Source organism: Leptinotarsa decemlineata, unplaced genomic scaffold (genome assembly GCF_025532065.1).
Source record: "Leptinotarsa decemlineata unplaced genomic scaffold, Ldec_3_MD MMD2_tig00000008_RagTag_RagTag, whole genome shotgun sequence".
NCBI lineage: Eukaryota > Metazoa > Arthropoda > Insecta > Coleoptera > Chrysomelidae > Leptinotarsa > Leptinotarsa decemlineata.
This window is the reverse complement of record NW_027412537.1, coordinates 4,562,170-4,579,712: the sequence shown is the minus strand read 5'-3', so window position 1 is coordinate 4,579,712 and position 17,543 is coordinate 4,562,170. Positions and strand designations below refer to the sequence as shown.

At 34.6% G+C, this 17,543-nt stretch overlaps 1 protein-coding gene across 2 annotated transcripts in view; it reads left to right on the top strand.

The window, feature by feature from the left end:
- The window catches only part of tio (zinc finger domain-containing protein tiptop), a 410,169-nt gene that overhangs the window by 327,942 nt on the left and 64,684 nt on the right, over positions 1 to 17,543 (top strand). The gene's annotated exons all lie outside the window — the stretch shown is intronic.

The window sequence follows — 17,543 nt, the reverse complement described above, 5'->3', positions numbered from 1 at the left end:
TTTACAGGCTGTATTCAGTACCATTCTGTCATGTAGATACTCCAAAGTCAAAAGTCATGTCCTCCCTGTTGTCGGGGAAGTACAACCGTGGAACGGACGATTTGGGATGCAAACTCCTACAGAGATGCATCATTTTTCGGCTCTTCACGTCAAGTTGATACAGCTCCTCCCGAGTCCACTTCACTACTCCAAACGACTAGAGTAATATTGGAACGGCAAGCATATTTGTTGCAGCAACTTGGTTTTTCCCCTACAGTTCCGATAACCAGATCTGTCAAAATTTGAGCTGATACTTGCCGCGGAGAAAGTTTTTTACTGCTGTTACCTATTATCATTATTTAGAGAATGACGTAAATAGTTTTGATGGATTCCTTCTCTACCAGATGTTCCAATTCCAATTCATGAAATTGCATTTGTTCAATAATATATTTCGCTAATTTTAGTTCAGCGTCAATAATTATGTCAAGACATGTCAGTAACTGCATATTCTGAATGGAATTCAGCAACTTCATGATATGTTTGGGGGTAGAGCTTCATACTCCAAAGAAGGTCTGATCTAGGCTATATAAAAAATCGAAAATTACTGAGGTGTGTACAGTTTTCTGGTTCAGAACAGTGTTCCAAGCTTTCGAGAAGCAGCTTTTGCAATTCCAGCGACATGATTGTTAAAAACATATTGGTATCCAGTTTAACCCCCAACAAACTTAACGAAGCAGAAAGCGGAATTGTCTGACTTAACATTATTATATCCGGTTCGGAGACATTTATCTCCTTGGAGAAAACCGATGCCTGGGTTTTTGTGGTTTCGAATTGAACCTATTTACTTTCACCCCAATTCTATTTCGTAAGTGTTTTTATGTAAATTTCTGAATTTCAAGTTTCTGACACCACGGATGAAAGCTGGTTTTTTACCATTTTTTTTAACGAATTTATGGAATTTGAACTGAATTTTGGTCAGTAAATGTTCATTGTGAGTTGTGGAAGTAGGATTGTATGCTAGCCTGAGTAAAGAATTATTTTTACTACAATTGTCAATTTTTTTGTTGAACCATCAAGTCATACACACTCAGTACAGCACTCTTTCGAAGGCATTGTAAAGTTCATATTACATTTTTAGATATATTGCTTACTATCGACTATCGGATAAAGCTAGGAAGTCATTCAGTCCAAATATAGGAAATGAAACTCAGGTACATTACATATCTAAAATATTCATTCAAATCAGTTCAGAAGCTTGTAGGTGTTTACCAACCAAGTGGAAATACTAAATAATAAATGTCTTAGTAAAATCTTCCAGCATTTCCCGATTGTTTTTTTTTTAAATCGTTTTTAATTGCAAAATGCCCAAAGCTCATCTAAGATTTCTGTTAAGGATTTCTTTAGTTGTTTTGTTTGAGTTTGCTCATTAGTACCAACGTTTCCATGTGTAAAATAGCCTTTCAGCCTTTTATGCATAATACATGTGTAGCCGCCTCAACAACTACCTGCGATATCTAAAATCGCTCAAGTTTTTGATAACGAAAAACTTGGAAAGTGTAAGTAATTTTGTAAAAAATTGAATTAAAGCTTCAGTTGATGTACTATCAAATATATATGGTTCGATAATTTGGGAATATATAATTTCAACACGAATATTGAAATATGTTATTTCTGAATAGAATGTTTTTGTTGAATAATATACAAAATTCAGAACACTCTATATTTTTCGATAAATTCAAGTGAACTAATTATGTCTGCTAAATGTCATTCTGTAATTGAAAATTGACATGTTTCAGGAATCCACACTGATATTTATTAGGCTGAAAATGAATTCACACATTGATTATTTTATGCACCCCTGGTATATTCCTGCTAGTGTGACTGCATCAAATTTCCAACCGAGATGCAGAGCAATTAAATACAAATTGTCACGTTACCAAGAATCGTTCAATATTGAAAAACATTTCCGACAAACACACAGTGAATAGTCTTTTTCCTGCAAACTTTGTACACCGTCTTTGAAGAGGGACGTGCAGGTGACATGTCCATGTGCTTGCTGTCTCTTTTTAAGCTCTTCGCATTGATCTGCCGGACAGACAGGGGTGCGATTCTGCAGAGGGTAGCGACTATCGCAGCAGGAATTGACTCGTGGATGAGCTGAATAACATTTGTTATTCTTCAAACGTCAAAAATTCATGATTTATATGGTGATGGATACTCTTATATAATGGAGTTATTGTTTATCTCCTATTAAAGTCAAATCATCATCATCGTGGTTCTGGTCCTACTTTTACTGCCGTCGGCATTGAAAGTCTGAAAAAAATTTCTCCTAGGTTTCTGGAAAGTTACCAGTTTTCACGGTTTTCAAACAAGGCATATTCATCACACAAAACATCTTTTTCTTCCAATTAAACAACATATTACTTTGCTGTTTTACTAGGGAATGAGGTTCTTAATATTTATGTTACCGAGGAAAGCTGTATAATATGAAAATTAATCAAAATGAATATATAGCTGTTATTATTTTGAATCAGTTGATTTCAACACTTCTCGTCAAACGGATCCCAACTAATTTGTCATGGGTCTGTCGGAGTATCTGATTTGATAAATGAAAATAATATGTCAAATGACATATTACTCCATTATTTGGAAATAGTTCATTTGGATGTGGTCAACTCTTAATTCTTAAACAATATTTCTCAGCTAATATAGATTTCGACCTATTAGTCGCGATATGAAATCTCTAAAAAAAGTTCAACAGACCAATCATTTGGTCGGTCGGTAGCCGGTCGATTATTCGTGGGAGCTTTGTTCACGGAATCAATCGACCGCCGTGTTAGTCGGTGGTTCAAGGCGCAGGCTTAACGATACATTTTCACTTGCTATCGTCCAACGCGTGTTAACGTCCTTAACTCACACAAGTTTCGAAAGTTGTCGTTCGTAGGGGTGCGACAACTGGTTAACAAAAAAACATATTATAAACATATTTTTTATTTTATTTCATGACTATGAGGGAGGTCATATCTAGCTGAATATTCACCTTGCAAAAATACCAAACGAATGATGGGCACTAATGACATTTTCCACCTGAATTTCGATACTGTCGTTTCTTAAGTCTATCAGGGTACATTTTCCCTTCTTTATGGAAGTTTACCGAATTTGAAGAAGATTCATAGTTGCTCATAATCTTGCAGATTGCCAATAATCACATTTATATGTGAATTAGTTCCATATTCAAAGCAAACAATATCACATAATTTTTTTTCAAAAGCGTTCATCCTGTACGCATGTAATCACTGCCTTCTCCACTCCCGAAACTCAAGAAAAAATTGTCTTCCAAAAAAAACCGCGGAAATCGGACATGTAGAAGGATTTCATTTTTAGTTCGTTAGGTTTTTTAACTCATCCCATGTGTGATGACTTACTTATCCCAGGGTCAACAGTACGAGTACATGTTTATTAAAATAGACACAAATATTTCCAAAATCAGACCCCAACTCAGTCTCGTTATTATTTCACATTATGTTTGTTCTATTTCTGTAATTCGAACTGTTAGAGAACCGTTCCGAATTGAAGAATAATCAATGCGCACAACAATACAGTTACAAATCCGATCAGAAACAATGATTAATAAAGAAAGGTGTGCGTTTCGGGGCGCCCGACAGAAGTGATAACTTAAACCAATCTAAGTGGAAATATTCAATATTGAAATTGTTTAACATGAGGAAGCCTTAGGTTTTTACATAAATTTTATGGATATTCAATAATAAAATCTTTTATTGGCTATTTTGTGTATATACATATATTATAGCTACCATAAGCTAATTGTTACTTTTGTAGGATTAAATAATGATATTAATCATGTACGTACACATCATTTTTAAGCCACGTTCCATGTTATAAAAGAATATTACATGCTTGCTGATTAGTTTTTGATGACACTGTCAACAGAATATGTTCATCGCATACTAAACCCTGAGCGTCTGTCAGACGAGAGAGGAGGAGTTTGCCTTCCGCTGATGTCTGCGTCTCACACACAGATACTTCTTGCTGTGAACCCGTTTGTAGAAGCAGTAAAAAAAAAAAAGAAAGACAAACTTGCGCTGTAACGCATGGTCACGAAGCGGTTCACCCTCCCATAAGAAGTTATCGCTTCAAAAACCGTTATAATTTAATTTTTCTTAGTTGTTCAATGAGTGATACTGTAACTACAAATATTTGAATTGTATGTAATACAAGGCTAAAGAACTAGGTTATGTAAACGCATGATCAAACTGTACTGAATTGGGAACCAAAACAAACTCACTTCGATTCATGTTTCAGTAGTAGTTTTTCGGTGTGACCTAATATATATTCAATTCCTTACTTACATTGCACACAGTGCCAATTGTACAAATCAATTTAATGCAGAGTGTAGCATACTGTTGGTTGACACTGAGAATCACAGTATTCTGGAAATGCCTCCAACTGTAAACTACAAACTGCCTTATAAAGTACTGTTCCCGAGTAGAGAGGATTGGATCCTTCGGGAGAGGGAAATATTGAGAGCAGGTAGTTGTTGATTCACAGATGGATCAAAAATACCTTCCAATTCCTGTGCAGGTGTTTTCAGTTGCAGGCCCAGGAAAGAGATATCAACCTGCCTAGGAACCTATGCGACTGTATTTCAAGCGGAAGGTTGAATATACCCACTCACTTTAGACCTACCATTACCCAACCATTGTGAAGTTTCTGAAATGAATCGACTTCAAAACTATAGGTCCCAGACATGATTTATTACACAGATTGGATTTCATTTCTTCTCAACAAACGATAAAGTCGAGCAGCTGTACTCGTCTATTACAATCTTCCACACAATAAGTGTGTACAGCATGAAGTGTGAACATCAAATTTGACTGAATATGTGTCGCTACCATCAAGAGAAGTTTCCTTGGGAGAGAACTCCGATAAAAGCGGGATACGGAGGTTGGAAATGTCACTCGGACAGCGCTGTCACTCTCGGAGATGTCTGAAGCGACAAGTCTAGAACAGAACATTTCATGGCACTTCACTCCCACCTTCCAAAATCGATAGCTACAGACGGAATGCTCCAGTGCACCACAAAAGGTCACTCTTGCAACTTCATTAATTTATATATTGGGAGGAGAACTTTGTTAGGGTACTGAAAAGAACTATTTTTAGGAGATATTAGTTTGTTTCATAACAACACATTGTTGACTTTTCATTTCATTATCAATATACATTTCATTTATAGATTGATTTACAACATACACAATTTTAAGACAACGATAAAAATAGAATAAATACAACAATAAAAATTAATTGGCTCTCCGGGGCGACTTCATTGATTCCAGTGGCGCATTTGCTTTTTCAGCTGCAGGAAAACCCGGAAAAACCTGCAGCACCACATCATCTGAAGATCTTGATCCAACAATGTCCTCTCTCTCATGAAACAAAATGTAGGGTGTCTCCAGAGGCTCCAATAAATTCAATGCATCGCCAGAACACTTCGTGACACGACTATCGTCAAACTTAAACCAGTCCGTTTCTTCTTTGACCAAGGCGTAATAATGACCACATTCAACGCCAGAACCACAGTGAACAATGACTGCATGAATATTATAACAGTGGTCTGCTAGGTTGAAATGTTCATCTATTTTGAACCTTCCAAAGAGTTTCTTGCTTCCGTTAGAGGTTGAGTCTTGTTTGAAAATCATCAGTGTTATTATTAGATTGACTGGTGCCTCAGCTATACTTGTTTCCTTATAACAGTCAGTTAGTTTGGCGCATGTTTGACAATACAGTCGATCATCACCTGTTAAAAATTCCATTTCCAGATGATTTAACAATAAGCTTTGCACGGACTGGTAATTAGTCGTATTAGGAAAAGCTAGACGAAGTTCCAGAAATTCACATAAGTTTTCAGTACTTCTTGAAATATATTATGTGGAAAACTTCCAAAGAAAGACTGAAAAAATAATATTCTCACGTTTTATATCACGAATGCACCAGGTTTAGTCGGTTGAAATGTATGGAAAACCATAATTTTACCTTGAGTGTGAACTGATTCATTCAAATTATTCTAAATTGATCTGAAAGGGTTATATTTTTAGGAGTGACTATTTTTTGGAAAAGAAAGTTTTTGGCTTTCTACTACTCCATCTTGATATAGAAAAAATGTGGAAATCCTTCATAGAAAGGAAGTAATCAATTCTAAAAGGACTAACTGTATACATAGATATGTAGATCATGCAAAGAAGTAACTTTCAGACACAAATCTGAAAAAAAGCCTTCTTGAAGCAGCTACTAAATTATTATACACTAAATCATATGTCATTGTTTTTAATTATGATATTGTACTCATTTTGCTTGATTAAGCTAGCAGTACGATGAAAATATGTTGAGATTATTTCTGAAATAAAACAGCCTGAAAATTCAAATTAATGTTTCACGTGTTCAATTGAATTTCTGCAATAAGCGAAATAATCACGGTTTATAGGTATATCTCAGGTGTGAGGAAATCTCTGAAGTTTTTCTAAGTATATATGACTTGACTTTATAATAATTTGACGAAATTGTATCTCAAATTAACATATATAAAAACATTTGTTTAGGAAGAAGGGAAAAGGAATTGCACGCATTCTGATAATAGATTAAGAATTGTATACGAGATATATCAAGGCAGTCTGAAAAGTTTCCGATCTCAACAGAAAGATAATAGCACTCGTGAATGAAAGCTAGTGAATTTCGTTGTTCATCTGTTGATAGTTACTCACCAAAGTTTCAGTCATTTTGGACGCGCAGTTTTTATGTAACAGTCGTTTGAGTAAGTGTTTTTATGAAAAAGGACAAAATCTAGTTTTCTTGTGAACACGAGATCTATCAACTGAAACCACAAATGTGCGGTTGGCTCCTGTTGGTGGCTCCGTGCATTTGTATTTCTATATTTTGGTAACCAAGTGTTGCCCATCCTCACACTTGGCTGCACCTTACTGATGATGGGCCAAAAGCCCGAAACACGTGTCTATGGTTTGCCACTTTCATGAGTGCTATGTCCGATATTAACTTTTGTTTCTATATCAAGACACTCAATAACTTTCATATTTGTATAATTTCCTGGACCCGGATGTCACGCAGGTAGCTATAGCTGCCTCCGTGGTGATTTTGATAGTTTTCTTGTGAACACGAGATCTATCAACTGAAACCACAAATGTGCGGTTTGGCTCCGTGCATTTGTATTTCTATATTTTGGTAACCAAGTGTTGCCCATCCTCACACTTGGCTGCACCATACTGATGATGGGCCAAAAGCCCGAAACACGTGTCTATGGTTTGCCACTTTCATGAGTGCTATGTCCGATATTATATATATATATATATATATATATATATATATATATATATATATATATATATATATATATATATATATATATATATATATAAAAAATCTGTTTTTCCGTTAACCAGCTGTCGCACCCCTACGAACGACAACCCTCAGAAGTCGAAACTTGTGCGAGCTAAGTATTAACGAGGTCTTACCTTTTAACGTGTGATTCCTAACATGGGTTGGACGATAGCAAGTGAAGATCGATCGTTCAGACTAGGGCTTGAACCACCGACCAACACGGCAGTCAATTCGAGTGAGTGAACAAATCACCCACGCCGAACCGCTTGGTTCGGCGTGGGTGGTACTTGATAAAAATAGCTGCGTAAACGCAAGCGAAACATAAGGGAAACCACCTATTGGTGTGACACCCAAGTCAACTTGCCAAGTATTATATATATATATATATATATATATATATATATATATATATATATATATATATATATATATATATATATATATTTATTTATTTATTTATATATATTTATCGCACGGGAAACGGGATGCTCATTCAGGTAACAAGGTTTACATTTCGATATAAAATACAACATTTAGTTCAATTTTTCTATCATAATTGAGTATTATATAAATCATTCTTCGACGTTACAATTTCCCAATCATTTCTGTTAAGACATCAATTGCTACTCTTATTTTTGTGGAACAAAACACCGATAATTTACATTATAGGTATATCGGTAGTTTATCTTTTGAAAACATCATTTCTCGACAAATACTATCACTAATTCTTTCGAGGAACAACAACTTGCAACCAATCTTGTCTGATTTTATAGTCTGTCAAAGGCTCGAAAATCTTATAACCCGATTCTCCGGCGGGTTCATGTTTGTAAAGTGAGTGTGACAATGGAGTTTCGAAAAACGTCCAATAAGGTCACCAAATGAACCGTATTCAATGTTACATGTGACGTTTGTCCTTATTGTGACCGCAGGATGTCTGAAAGGAAATACTTGCTTGACTTTTCTCGTCGAACTACCAATTTGAAAAACCTCCATATTCAATGAGTTTTCAGGCTACAGACAGCTTTGAGCTTCAAGCACGCATTTCAAACTGTTTCACATTCTAAATAAAATACACGAAGGACGTTGAGGGAGTGATGTAAATTGAATTCAATGATAGGCTTTTTCATTGAACAAAACAAAACAATTTCCCAACCGATTTTGTACCTATTGGGTAACCAAGAAAATGGATTTCACGTTAACTAAATTCTCAAAAAGAAATATGAATTCTCAAACTGATTCAGACTTTGTATTTCGAACATGAACTGAAGAATAAAAGTTCAGTGTTAGTATCCTAGTAACTTGTTCTTCATAAAGTTACATTTTCCAAAAACAAGTTCAAAATAACAAGTCAAAAAAATCTAAAGGTGGAATCACGAAAAATATCATTTTTGATTTCTAAATAGTTCCAACTCGATTTCTTTTGAAAATGAATTTGATTCCATCATTTTTTCAAAACCATAAAACTGTTTTTTCAATATTGTTTCTCAAATCATAAGGACAATCATTAGTTTCAGTACGAGTTCGACAATAATGTCCCCAACCTCAAAATACAATTTTAGTCTAACTCTTTCCACACATTTTCCTTTTTCTATGTTACACATTATGTCGTAATTTCATAAATGAATTGATTGCTTCATCCTGCAATGGTATTCAGATTGGTTCTGAAGAGGCAATAGGACAATTCCGAAACATCGATGTACGCCATTGAGAATGACAGTGTGCCAAGTGAAATTTTACCTCTTTCATATATATTTTGTAACAATCCTGTCAATGTTATCTGATTCAATTCCATAACGGATTGTGGGGTACAAACAAAATAGGAAAAAGTGTTTTTTGTATAATTCAATGTTCATATGAAAGTATTATTTCGAAAGTGATTTTTTGTCCTGTCTGGAAGATTTTAAAAGATTTTGAACTTTGAAGAATGTCATATTAGTAGTTGTAAAGTATTCTATTTTTGTATATTTTATGTATTAGTTATTATGAACATTTCTACACACCAGGAAACGGAAACCGCAAATTCTGACCGATATTTAAGACATTTTATAGAAAAAAAAACAATTGTTTTTATATATTGAAAATTATTGAGAGTTATTGATTTAGACATATTTTGACAGATTTTGAAATTTGAAAAATGTCATATGTTTTGAGTTACCTAGTAGTTGTCAAGTATTCTCTTCTTGTATTTTATATGTAAATGTAAATGAGGGAGTCTTCCAAAGAAAGGAAGGAAGTAACTCCCTCATCCTTCTTCTTTTTTTGTATCAAGATGGAGTAGTAGAAAGCCAAAAACTTTCTTTCCCAAAAATTAATCACTCCTAAAAAATATAACCCCTTCAATTCAAATCCAAGAGATGATGCTATCATCTTTTTTCTGAATGATTCGGCCGTTACTTGATGCCGATCCACAGTAATTTCAGAAACTGCACCTCACGATTTTATCACCACAAACTTTATTTGAAACATATATCACATGTTTCGCTAGCACAGTAGCTTTATCAAGTGATCTGAATACTTGAAGTTGTTTCTTACACTAATATTTATATACTACAGGTAACCATAATTGAGACTACCTCCAAAAAATTACCTCAACCTCTACCTAATGAAGTACCTGTTCACTTATGATCACCTGAAGCATATTATCTCACATCTACATCAATAATAATTCTTTCAGGGTTTTTAAGAAAACAAGTTCAATAATGGAGATCTATTCAAATCCAGTTGGTCATTCGTATGTCCAATATTTCGAAATTTTGCACATGAAAAATAAAGGTTTCAAACTGAATCATTTGGTAGCAATGAAAATTAATAAACTTAAAACATTCTAATTAATGACCAACTGGATTTGCATTCGAACATTCTAATGAATAACTAACTGGATTTGAATAGATCACCATTATTGAACTTGTTTTCTCAAAAACCGAGAAAGAATGGGGAATATTCCTCAATTTGGGTTATTACAGCAAATGCAAGTTTGAACAAAATAAAGTTGAGTTTAATTCACTTCGAAAAGTATTCAAATTGATGTTTCAAATGTTGGGTTTTAATTTTTAAAGGGATTTGTTTCTAATTCACATATTGGCAACACCGCCTATATCAAGTTAAAATAATTCATACTTACCTAGATATTCTACTTCAAAATAGGAAAATTATCTTTATAAATCAACAATTAAGGCAAAATATAAATTATAGTTCAATACCACCTCCACAAGCCACATAAACAATAGTTGTTTTGTTATTTATTTATATAGGTCAGATGCACAAAATGTCATATGTCACAGAATGTCTCGGAACTCGGAACATACTTAAACAGAGCAGCACATATGCACAAAATGTCATATGTCACAGAATGTCTCGGAACTCGGAACATACTTAAACAGAACAGCACGCCTCTGAAATATGTCATCTTTGTTCTTCTCATACAGGTAACAGATTCATTGTCCTTTATTAGCTATATCCGATGTTGCCAAATGATGAAATAGAAACGAATCCCTTTAAATGTTGAATGCATTATTTCGTTTCTCTTTTTTAAGTATTTAAATAATTTTTTAAAGAAAAATGTTGAAATGATGAGTTCAAAATGCGTTGTTTCAGAACTCTTTCATGGAAACTACTTGATTTTCGTCAGGAGGAACATTCTCCATATTTATTATTGATGTAGATGTGAGGTAATATGCTTCAGGTGATCATAATTAAAACGAAACATTTTATTGATATATTTCAATCATGAATTTTAATTTTGATCCTATAGTTAAATTTCTCATTAAACATTAAATACAATTCAAGTTTCGGCTCTAGTGGTTCAACTAATCCTGGTTCAGCAAAAGGATACTCGAGAATTGTACAGGAAATTGGCCAATGAAACACAAACTATGTATTTTTCATTAAAATTTGTTGGGTGCCCAAAGTGGTGATATGAGTTTTGCAAAAAAATCAGTTGGAGCCAGATCAGATGAATACGGTAACTGTTGGATAAGATTTCTCCAGTTTTTGTCCAGAAATTCGAATTATCAGTAACTCCCCCTGTAAATTGAAACTTTTAGCCGAACAAGTAATCACTTTTCATCCCGCGACACTTTGATTCACTGATAATAAACACCGGCATCAAACAACGAAAGTCCATCAATTTTAATAAACGACATAATTTTTAATCTTCACGTAATGTTAGATGGACAAGATGAAGGCAAGCAGATAGGTGTGCTTGGGATAATGGCATTCATAAGTCATGTACTAATTGTGGAGCATCGCACGTGGGATGGAGAGGTGGTGGGTGGCGGTGTTGCCGCACTTACGTTGACCAATTGAAACAGATTTTTTGTAGAATAAGTGGTGCGGGTCTCAGAAATCCCAATGAATGAAAAATTTTTCTTATCGTTTTTTTCTTCAAAATATTTCAATTTGATGATACTTTACAACCTTAACGAAATTTGACTTTGGATTTGAATAACTTTCATGAAACGGTAGCGTGACTCATTATTATCTTGTTGACATTAAGAAAAACCAGGCTGTAATAATTATTATGTTTAAAGAAGTTCAAGTCAACTTCAGTCAATGAAAACAATCCCTGGTAACTCAGATAATTTTGCATAATATTATGAAGAATTTAAAGTTTTATTTTCAATTTCAAGCAATTGTCACAGCTTTGTTGGTGGTAACGTTTATGTGAGAATTGAAAGATTTTTCTCTTCAACATTGTCACAAAAAATGTAATGCAACGCAGGTTTTGTTTTGTTCAAGTAAATAGCTAAATGTTGTAGATTTAAATTTCCAGAAAGCCTTTGGTACGTTTATTTACCCAAATTACTTGAAACAAATTATGTAAAAATGAAAAATAAGAATTTAATGATAAATTAATAAATGAAAATCTAAGACTCCGTTCATCAGATATATAAGCCATAAATAAACGGATAGTCATAACATTAAAGAAAATGACACCCTTCCAATATGTGTGTAGAAAGAATTGATAAAGTAACAAAATTGTCAAGTTTTAGCAGGAATGTGAATTTTCCTTCAATGAAGTTATGCGTTCTCATTAAGTCATTGCTTGTGCAAATAAAAAACTGATTTTATACAATATTTGTGTGACTCAGTGAAATAAAATTAAAAATATAAATGACATACGACACTGAAATGCTGATAGTTTCATAAAGAAAGTTTTTGGGTTTCAAAGCAAATTATATTGATCTCATCAACTCAATCAACATATTTGTTGAAATATTTCCAGACATAGAGAGCATAATTCTTCAAAAGGAAAATATGCTAAGGACTATTGTAATAGTCCCATTGCTTGTCGAGTTTGAAACATTGCTCCTGATAAAATCGTGTATTTGACAACGTCGTCACCTGGAGGAAGCATGCTCCATCATCCCCAGGAGGTCCAGGTGAGGTACGGACCGGCGTTCCCACAAGGTGCCGTTGTTGTTGTCCTGATAGATGACGCCATGATCTACCTCCTGCCACTCATCTTTCACTTTGACATCAATTGCAAGGTGTTAATTAATCTCGGAAAACGCGATAACGGCAACCACTGGAATGTGCGATTTCTCAGGTCAAATACGAGGTGCTCTTAGCGATCTACTAAATGGGTCAATAATATTTTTGCGCGTTTAAAAAAAGGTTGAAATCACCCTAAAGTTGAAACGAGTGATTGAGTTGAACGTGAAATCCATGAAATTTCAGATTTGAAACTGTCTCAAGGTCAGATTTCATGATAATGTTTTTTTTACCGGACTGGTTGAAAATTTTAGTAACTCAAAATGAACACTTTGGAACAAATATTCTTCTTCAAGTTCAGTTTTTCAATTAAGCTACTGAGGTCCTCCGAAACATAGTTCGATACTTTTGTAGAAAATATGTGTTTGTATATGATTTTAACCAACTGTAATTCAGATTCAGTTTCTACAAGAATTTTAAGAAATATTAGTTTTTCAAGTGAGATGTTGAACTCATAGATTTTTTTTTGTTTCAGGTGAGTAGAAGAAAATCTTCGGACATCTACGGACACTGAAATAATTGAGGGTGAGCTTGAAAAAATATCCAGAAAAAGTAATTCGATCAATTTCACCACATAACCACAAAATAAAAGTTATCAAAATCAATTGGTATTTAACACTTATTCTGAAAGTGAAGGATAGTAGCACCTATATCAAAACTCCATAAAAACTCTGAACCTGAAAACTTTTCAAATAACAGTTTCTTGTCCATTTCACATTCACATTGTCCCTTGGTAATCAATTTTTGCATTTGGTTTTATGTTTCTGTTCTCAATGAAAGAGACGTCAGTTTGAAATTGTCAAGTTAATCTCAATTAAAAAATACGTTTTTGTTAATTCATAAGGTATTTCACTTTAAGCGTAAATTCAACCTCAGACTTCGATTTTAGAAATGACACAAAATATAATTTTGGGTGCATAACATTGCAACTGGTAATCAATTGCAAGTATTTAAGGAAATAGGATCATTCGTGTCGTGCACTTTCAACTAGATAAATTCTCTCGAGGAAAATATCTGGTCGAGGTTCGTTAACTGTTCGAAATACAAAACCAAAACAAACATTGTGGGTCCTTCTGACATGACTCTAGCTGTTTGCTCAAGCTAAGCTAAGCTAAAACGCAGCAATCTCCACATATATTTGAATACCTGTCTCACTTGCTGAGGTATAAGATATGCGTATGAAAACAAAACAAACTATATACAAAAATCTTGAATGGAAAGTCTTTCGAAAGCGTCATGCAAAACATAGGAGGAAAAGGTTTTCAAAATTTTGCATTTCATTATTTCTTAATAAATGATCAAAAATACAGTTGAACTAATGGATGTAGTTATTACTACGTGGTAGAAAATCATCATGAAAAATGAGAATTGAAACTTTCTATGTTTTTCACCACTTTTATAAAAGTGGTGAAAAACATAAAAAGTTTCAATTGTTATTCATCATAAAAATACGCTAGACATAAAACAGGAACTTTTTCTTGAAGAGTGAAATTAGAACTTAAATATGTGCATATACATTGCTAGAATGTATCTGATTCATGAGAAAAAATCAAAAGTTGAATTGATAGAGTGAAAATTTCAAGTGTTAAATTCATTGAAAGTTTTGAGATTCATTCCAACCTTGGTGTAGTAATGAATATTACTGGAGTTTTTTCCCAACACCAAACCGTTAGTTCAACACCTCGACACGTGTTTCGATCACCAAGTGATCATCTTCAAGAGAAAGATTAAAGTTATACGTTGGGTTATAAATTGAGTTATATATGGTTTAATTTACCAAAATTTTGACTTATATGCCTTTGCTGAAAGGTATCTTGAAATTTTCTAGTTAGGAACATATTTTAACTTCACTGGCTAAAGTGATCAGACGAAGTTTGCTATACTGACCTGCCACCTACTAATTCCGTTTTCTTTTCTTACTATATTTTATAATTTGATGATTTTGGTAACAATACTTGATTATACAAAATATTTCAACTACTCACTGAGAGCTAAATAATATGTCACTCAGTAATCACACTGATGTATTCTTATTGGACATACATTATTTCATATCGAGCAATTTCTTCCAAAAGAGTTCCACCATGAAGTGTAAATATTACCCGAATATTTCATAAATCGAACAAAAGTATAAGTACCAGGCGATAACCCAACACAATAGAACCGAATTCTGTTTTCTTGAACTCATTTTCCACCCGGTTCAATTTTATTTAATTCGTCTCCGCAGTCCAACAAAACATTTCCAAAACAGTGAGTCGAATGCAGACAGAGGGGTTAGATCGACATAAAGGGAGAGATAAAGAACGAGAAGGAAATAATGCATAATTCGGTCATAAAATATGTCGGGGTTCTCTAGAATTGAACGCTATCCTTCAAAGCGGGCAGGTGGGGGGCAAGGCGTACTAGATTTATTGGGCAATAAAGTATTATAATTAAACGAGCACAGAACCCGCGATGTCACTCGCGCCGCGTCTATAAATCTAAAGGGTAGCAGCTCCAGTGGACGGCCTCTCATGGAGAGCAAAGGTGAACCAACCTTTTCCCAGAGATGGAAATTTTCATCCCCACCACTTTGGCCGGACCACGTCAATGCCTATTGAAACAAGTCGGGCATAACTCATCCGAGTAGGTGCTGAAAAAAACCTTGGATTCGTTCTTGAATGAATCGATCGGAGCCCAAATACGTTTTCAGATATTCCTTGGCCACACCTCAACTAGAGTAGATAATGGGGAATGTTCCTCCTGACGAAAATAAAGTAGTTTTCATAAAAGAACTCTAAAACAACGCATTTCAAACCTATCGTTTCAACCTTTTCCTTTAAAAAACTATTCAAATACTTAAAAAAGAGGAATGAAATAATGCATTCAACATTTAAAGGGATTCGTTTCTATTTCACCATTTGGCAACATAGGTTATAGCTAATAAAGGACAATGAATCTGTTCCCTGTATGAGACAAACAAAGATGACATATTTCAGAGGCGTGCTGTTCTGTTTACTTATGTTCCGAGTTCCGAGACATTCTGTGACATATGACATTTTGTGCACCTAACCTTGTGGAATTCGCCGCGGTGGTAGTGCGCCCGACTCACGATCGGAAGACCGTGGGTTCGATTCCTGCGTCGGCCAGATATTTTTCTCGAGAGAATTTATCTGGTTGAAGCTGGGATGATTCTGCAACCGTGTTAGGAATCACACGTTAAAAGGTAAGACCTCGTTAGTCCTTAGCTCGCACAAGTTTCTCAACTTCTGAGAGTTGTCGTTCGTATGGGGGCGACAACTGATCAACGGAAAAACAGATAATAGGTTTTAAACAGATAACCTATCTTCCTCTATATAAATAAATAACAAAACAACTGTTGTTTATGTGGCTTGTGGAGGTGGTATTGAACTTTATATTTTGCCTTAATTTGACACTATTGACATGATTCTTCTTCTTCTAGCATACTACTAACCTGAACTCCGATCTAGCATTCTAGGCGCTGTTGCCAATATGTGAATTAGAAACAAATCCCTTTAAAAATTAAAACCCAAAATTTGAAACATCAATTTGAATACTTTTCGAAGTGAATTTGAAAAACTCATGAATTGAACTCAACTTTATTTTATTCAAACTTGCATTTGCTATAATAACCCAAATTGAGGAACATTCCCCATTGTCCGGAATGAATTCTAACGACTTGGTTATGGAATCTTCGAATATGGAATGTTTCCAAATTGTTGGCCACGTTGGTTTCATATTCTTTTCTATACTTGAAAACTGAAAATATTGACATTGGAATAATGTTGATGAAAGCAATTTTTCATATAGGTATCCTGACTTGTTATTTCACTGTTTTACTTATATCAAACAAATTGTCTTCAAAACTAAAAAATCCAATCATTTTATATTTTGTTAGGTTGTGTTGCCTGTGATTTTTGAAACCTCCCTATTCAACCATATGGAACTCGCACGTTCTTTTAAACACATTCTCAATATGCAAAATTATCTCTGTGATTTTATCAAATATTACTGTCAATTCAAATACGTTTTGAATAATCTCTATTTTTGTTTCGTCGGATTAGGCTACGTAACAAGTGAGTGGGTCTATTCGACCCTGCACCGCAACCCTCAAGGGTTTATTGCGGCTCACATCTATTCAAACTCGACCAAACAAACCCAGTTTGTCAACGAAGCCGATTAGTTTATTTGGTAAGTGATGGTAGAGGTGTCGCTCTACCAAACTCTGAAAACCTGATTCGATCCGCAGCGGGGCAAAGTATATGCTTTGTTGTTTCATCATTTTCCAAACAGAGGAGACATACACGTCTTCCGGCAGTCCGAGTCTCTGCATATGATGATTCAAACGAAGGTGGCCTGTAAGGAGGCCTGTTAGACATCCTAGTTTACCCCTTACTGTAGTACAACGACTGTTCGGTTTCAAGCTTCGCAGGATATATGAACTCCTTGGAGTGAGCTAATCCTGGAAAATTTTGCCAGAAGTCCTTAAATCTTTTTGCCATCTAGGTGTTCAATGTTTGTTCAGCAAAACCTAAAACGATGTCAATGACAAGTTCTGGTCCGATGAAGCTGCTTGCAGCACCCTTCTTTGCGCGGGAGTCAGCAGCTTCATTGCCAGTATGGCCAGGAATCCAGACCAGAGACACTTTGTTACTTTCATCAAT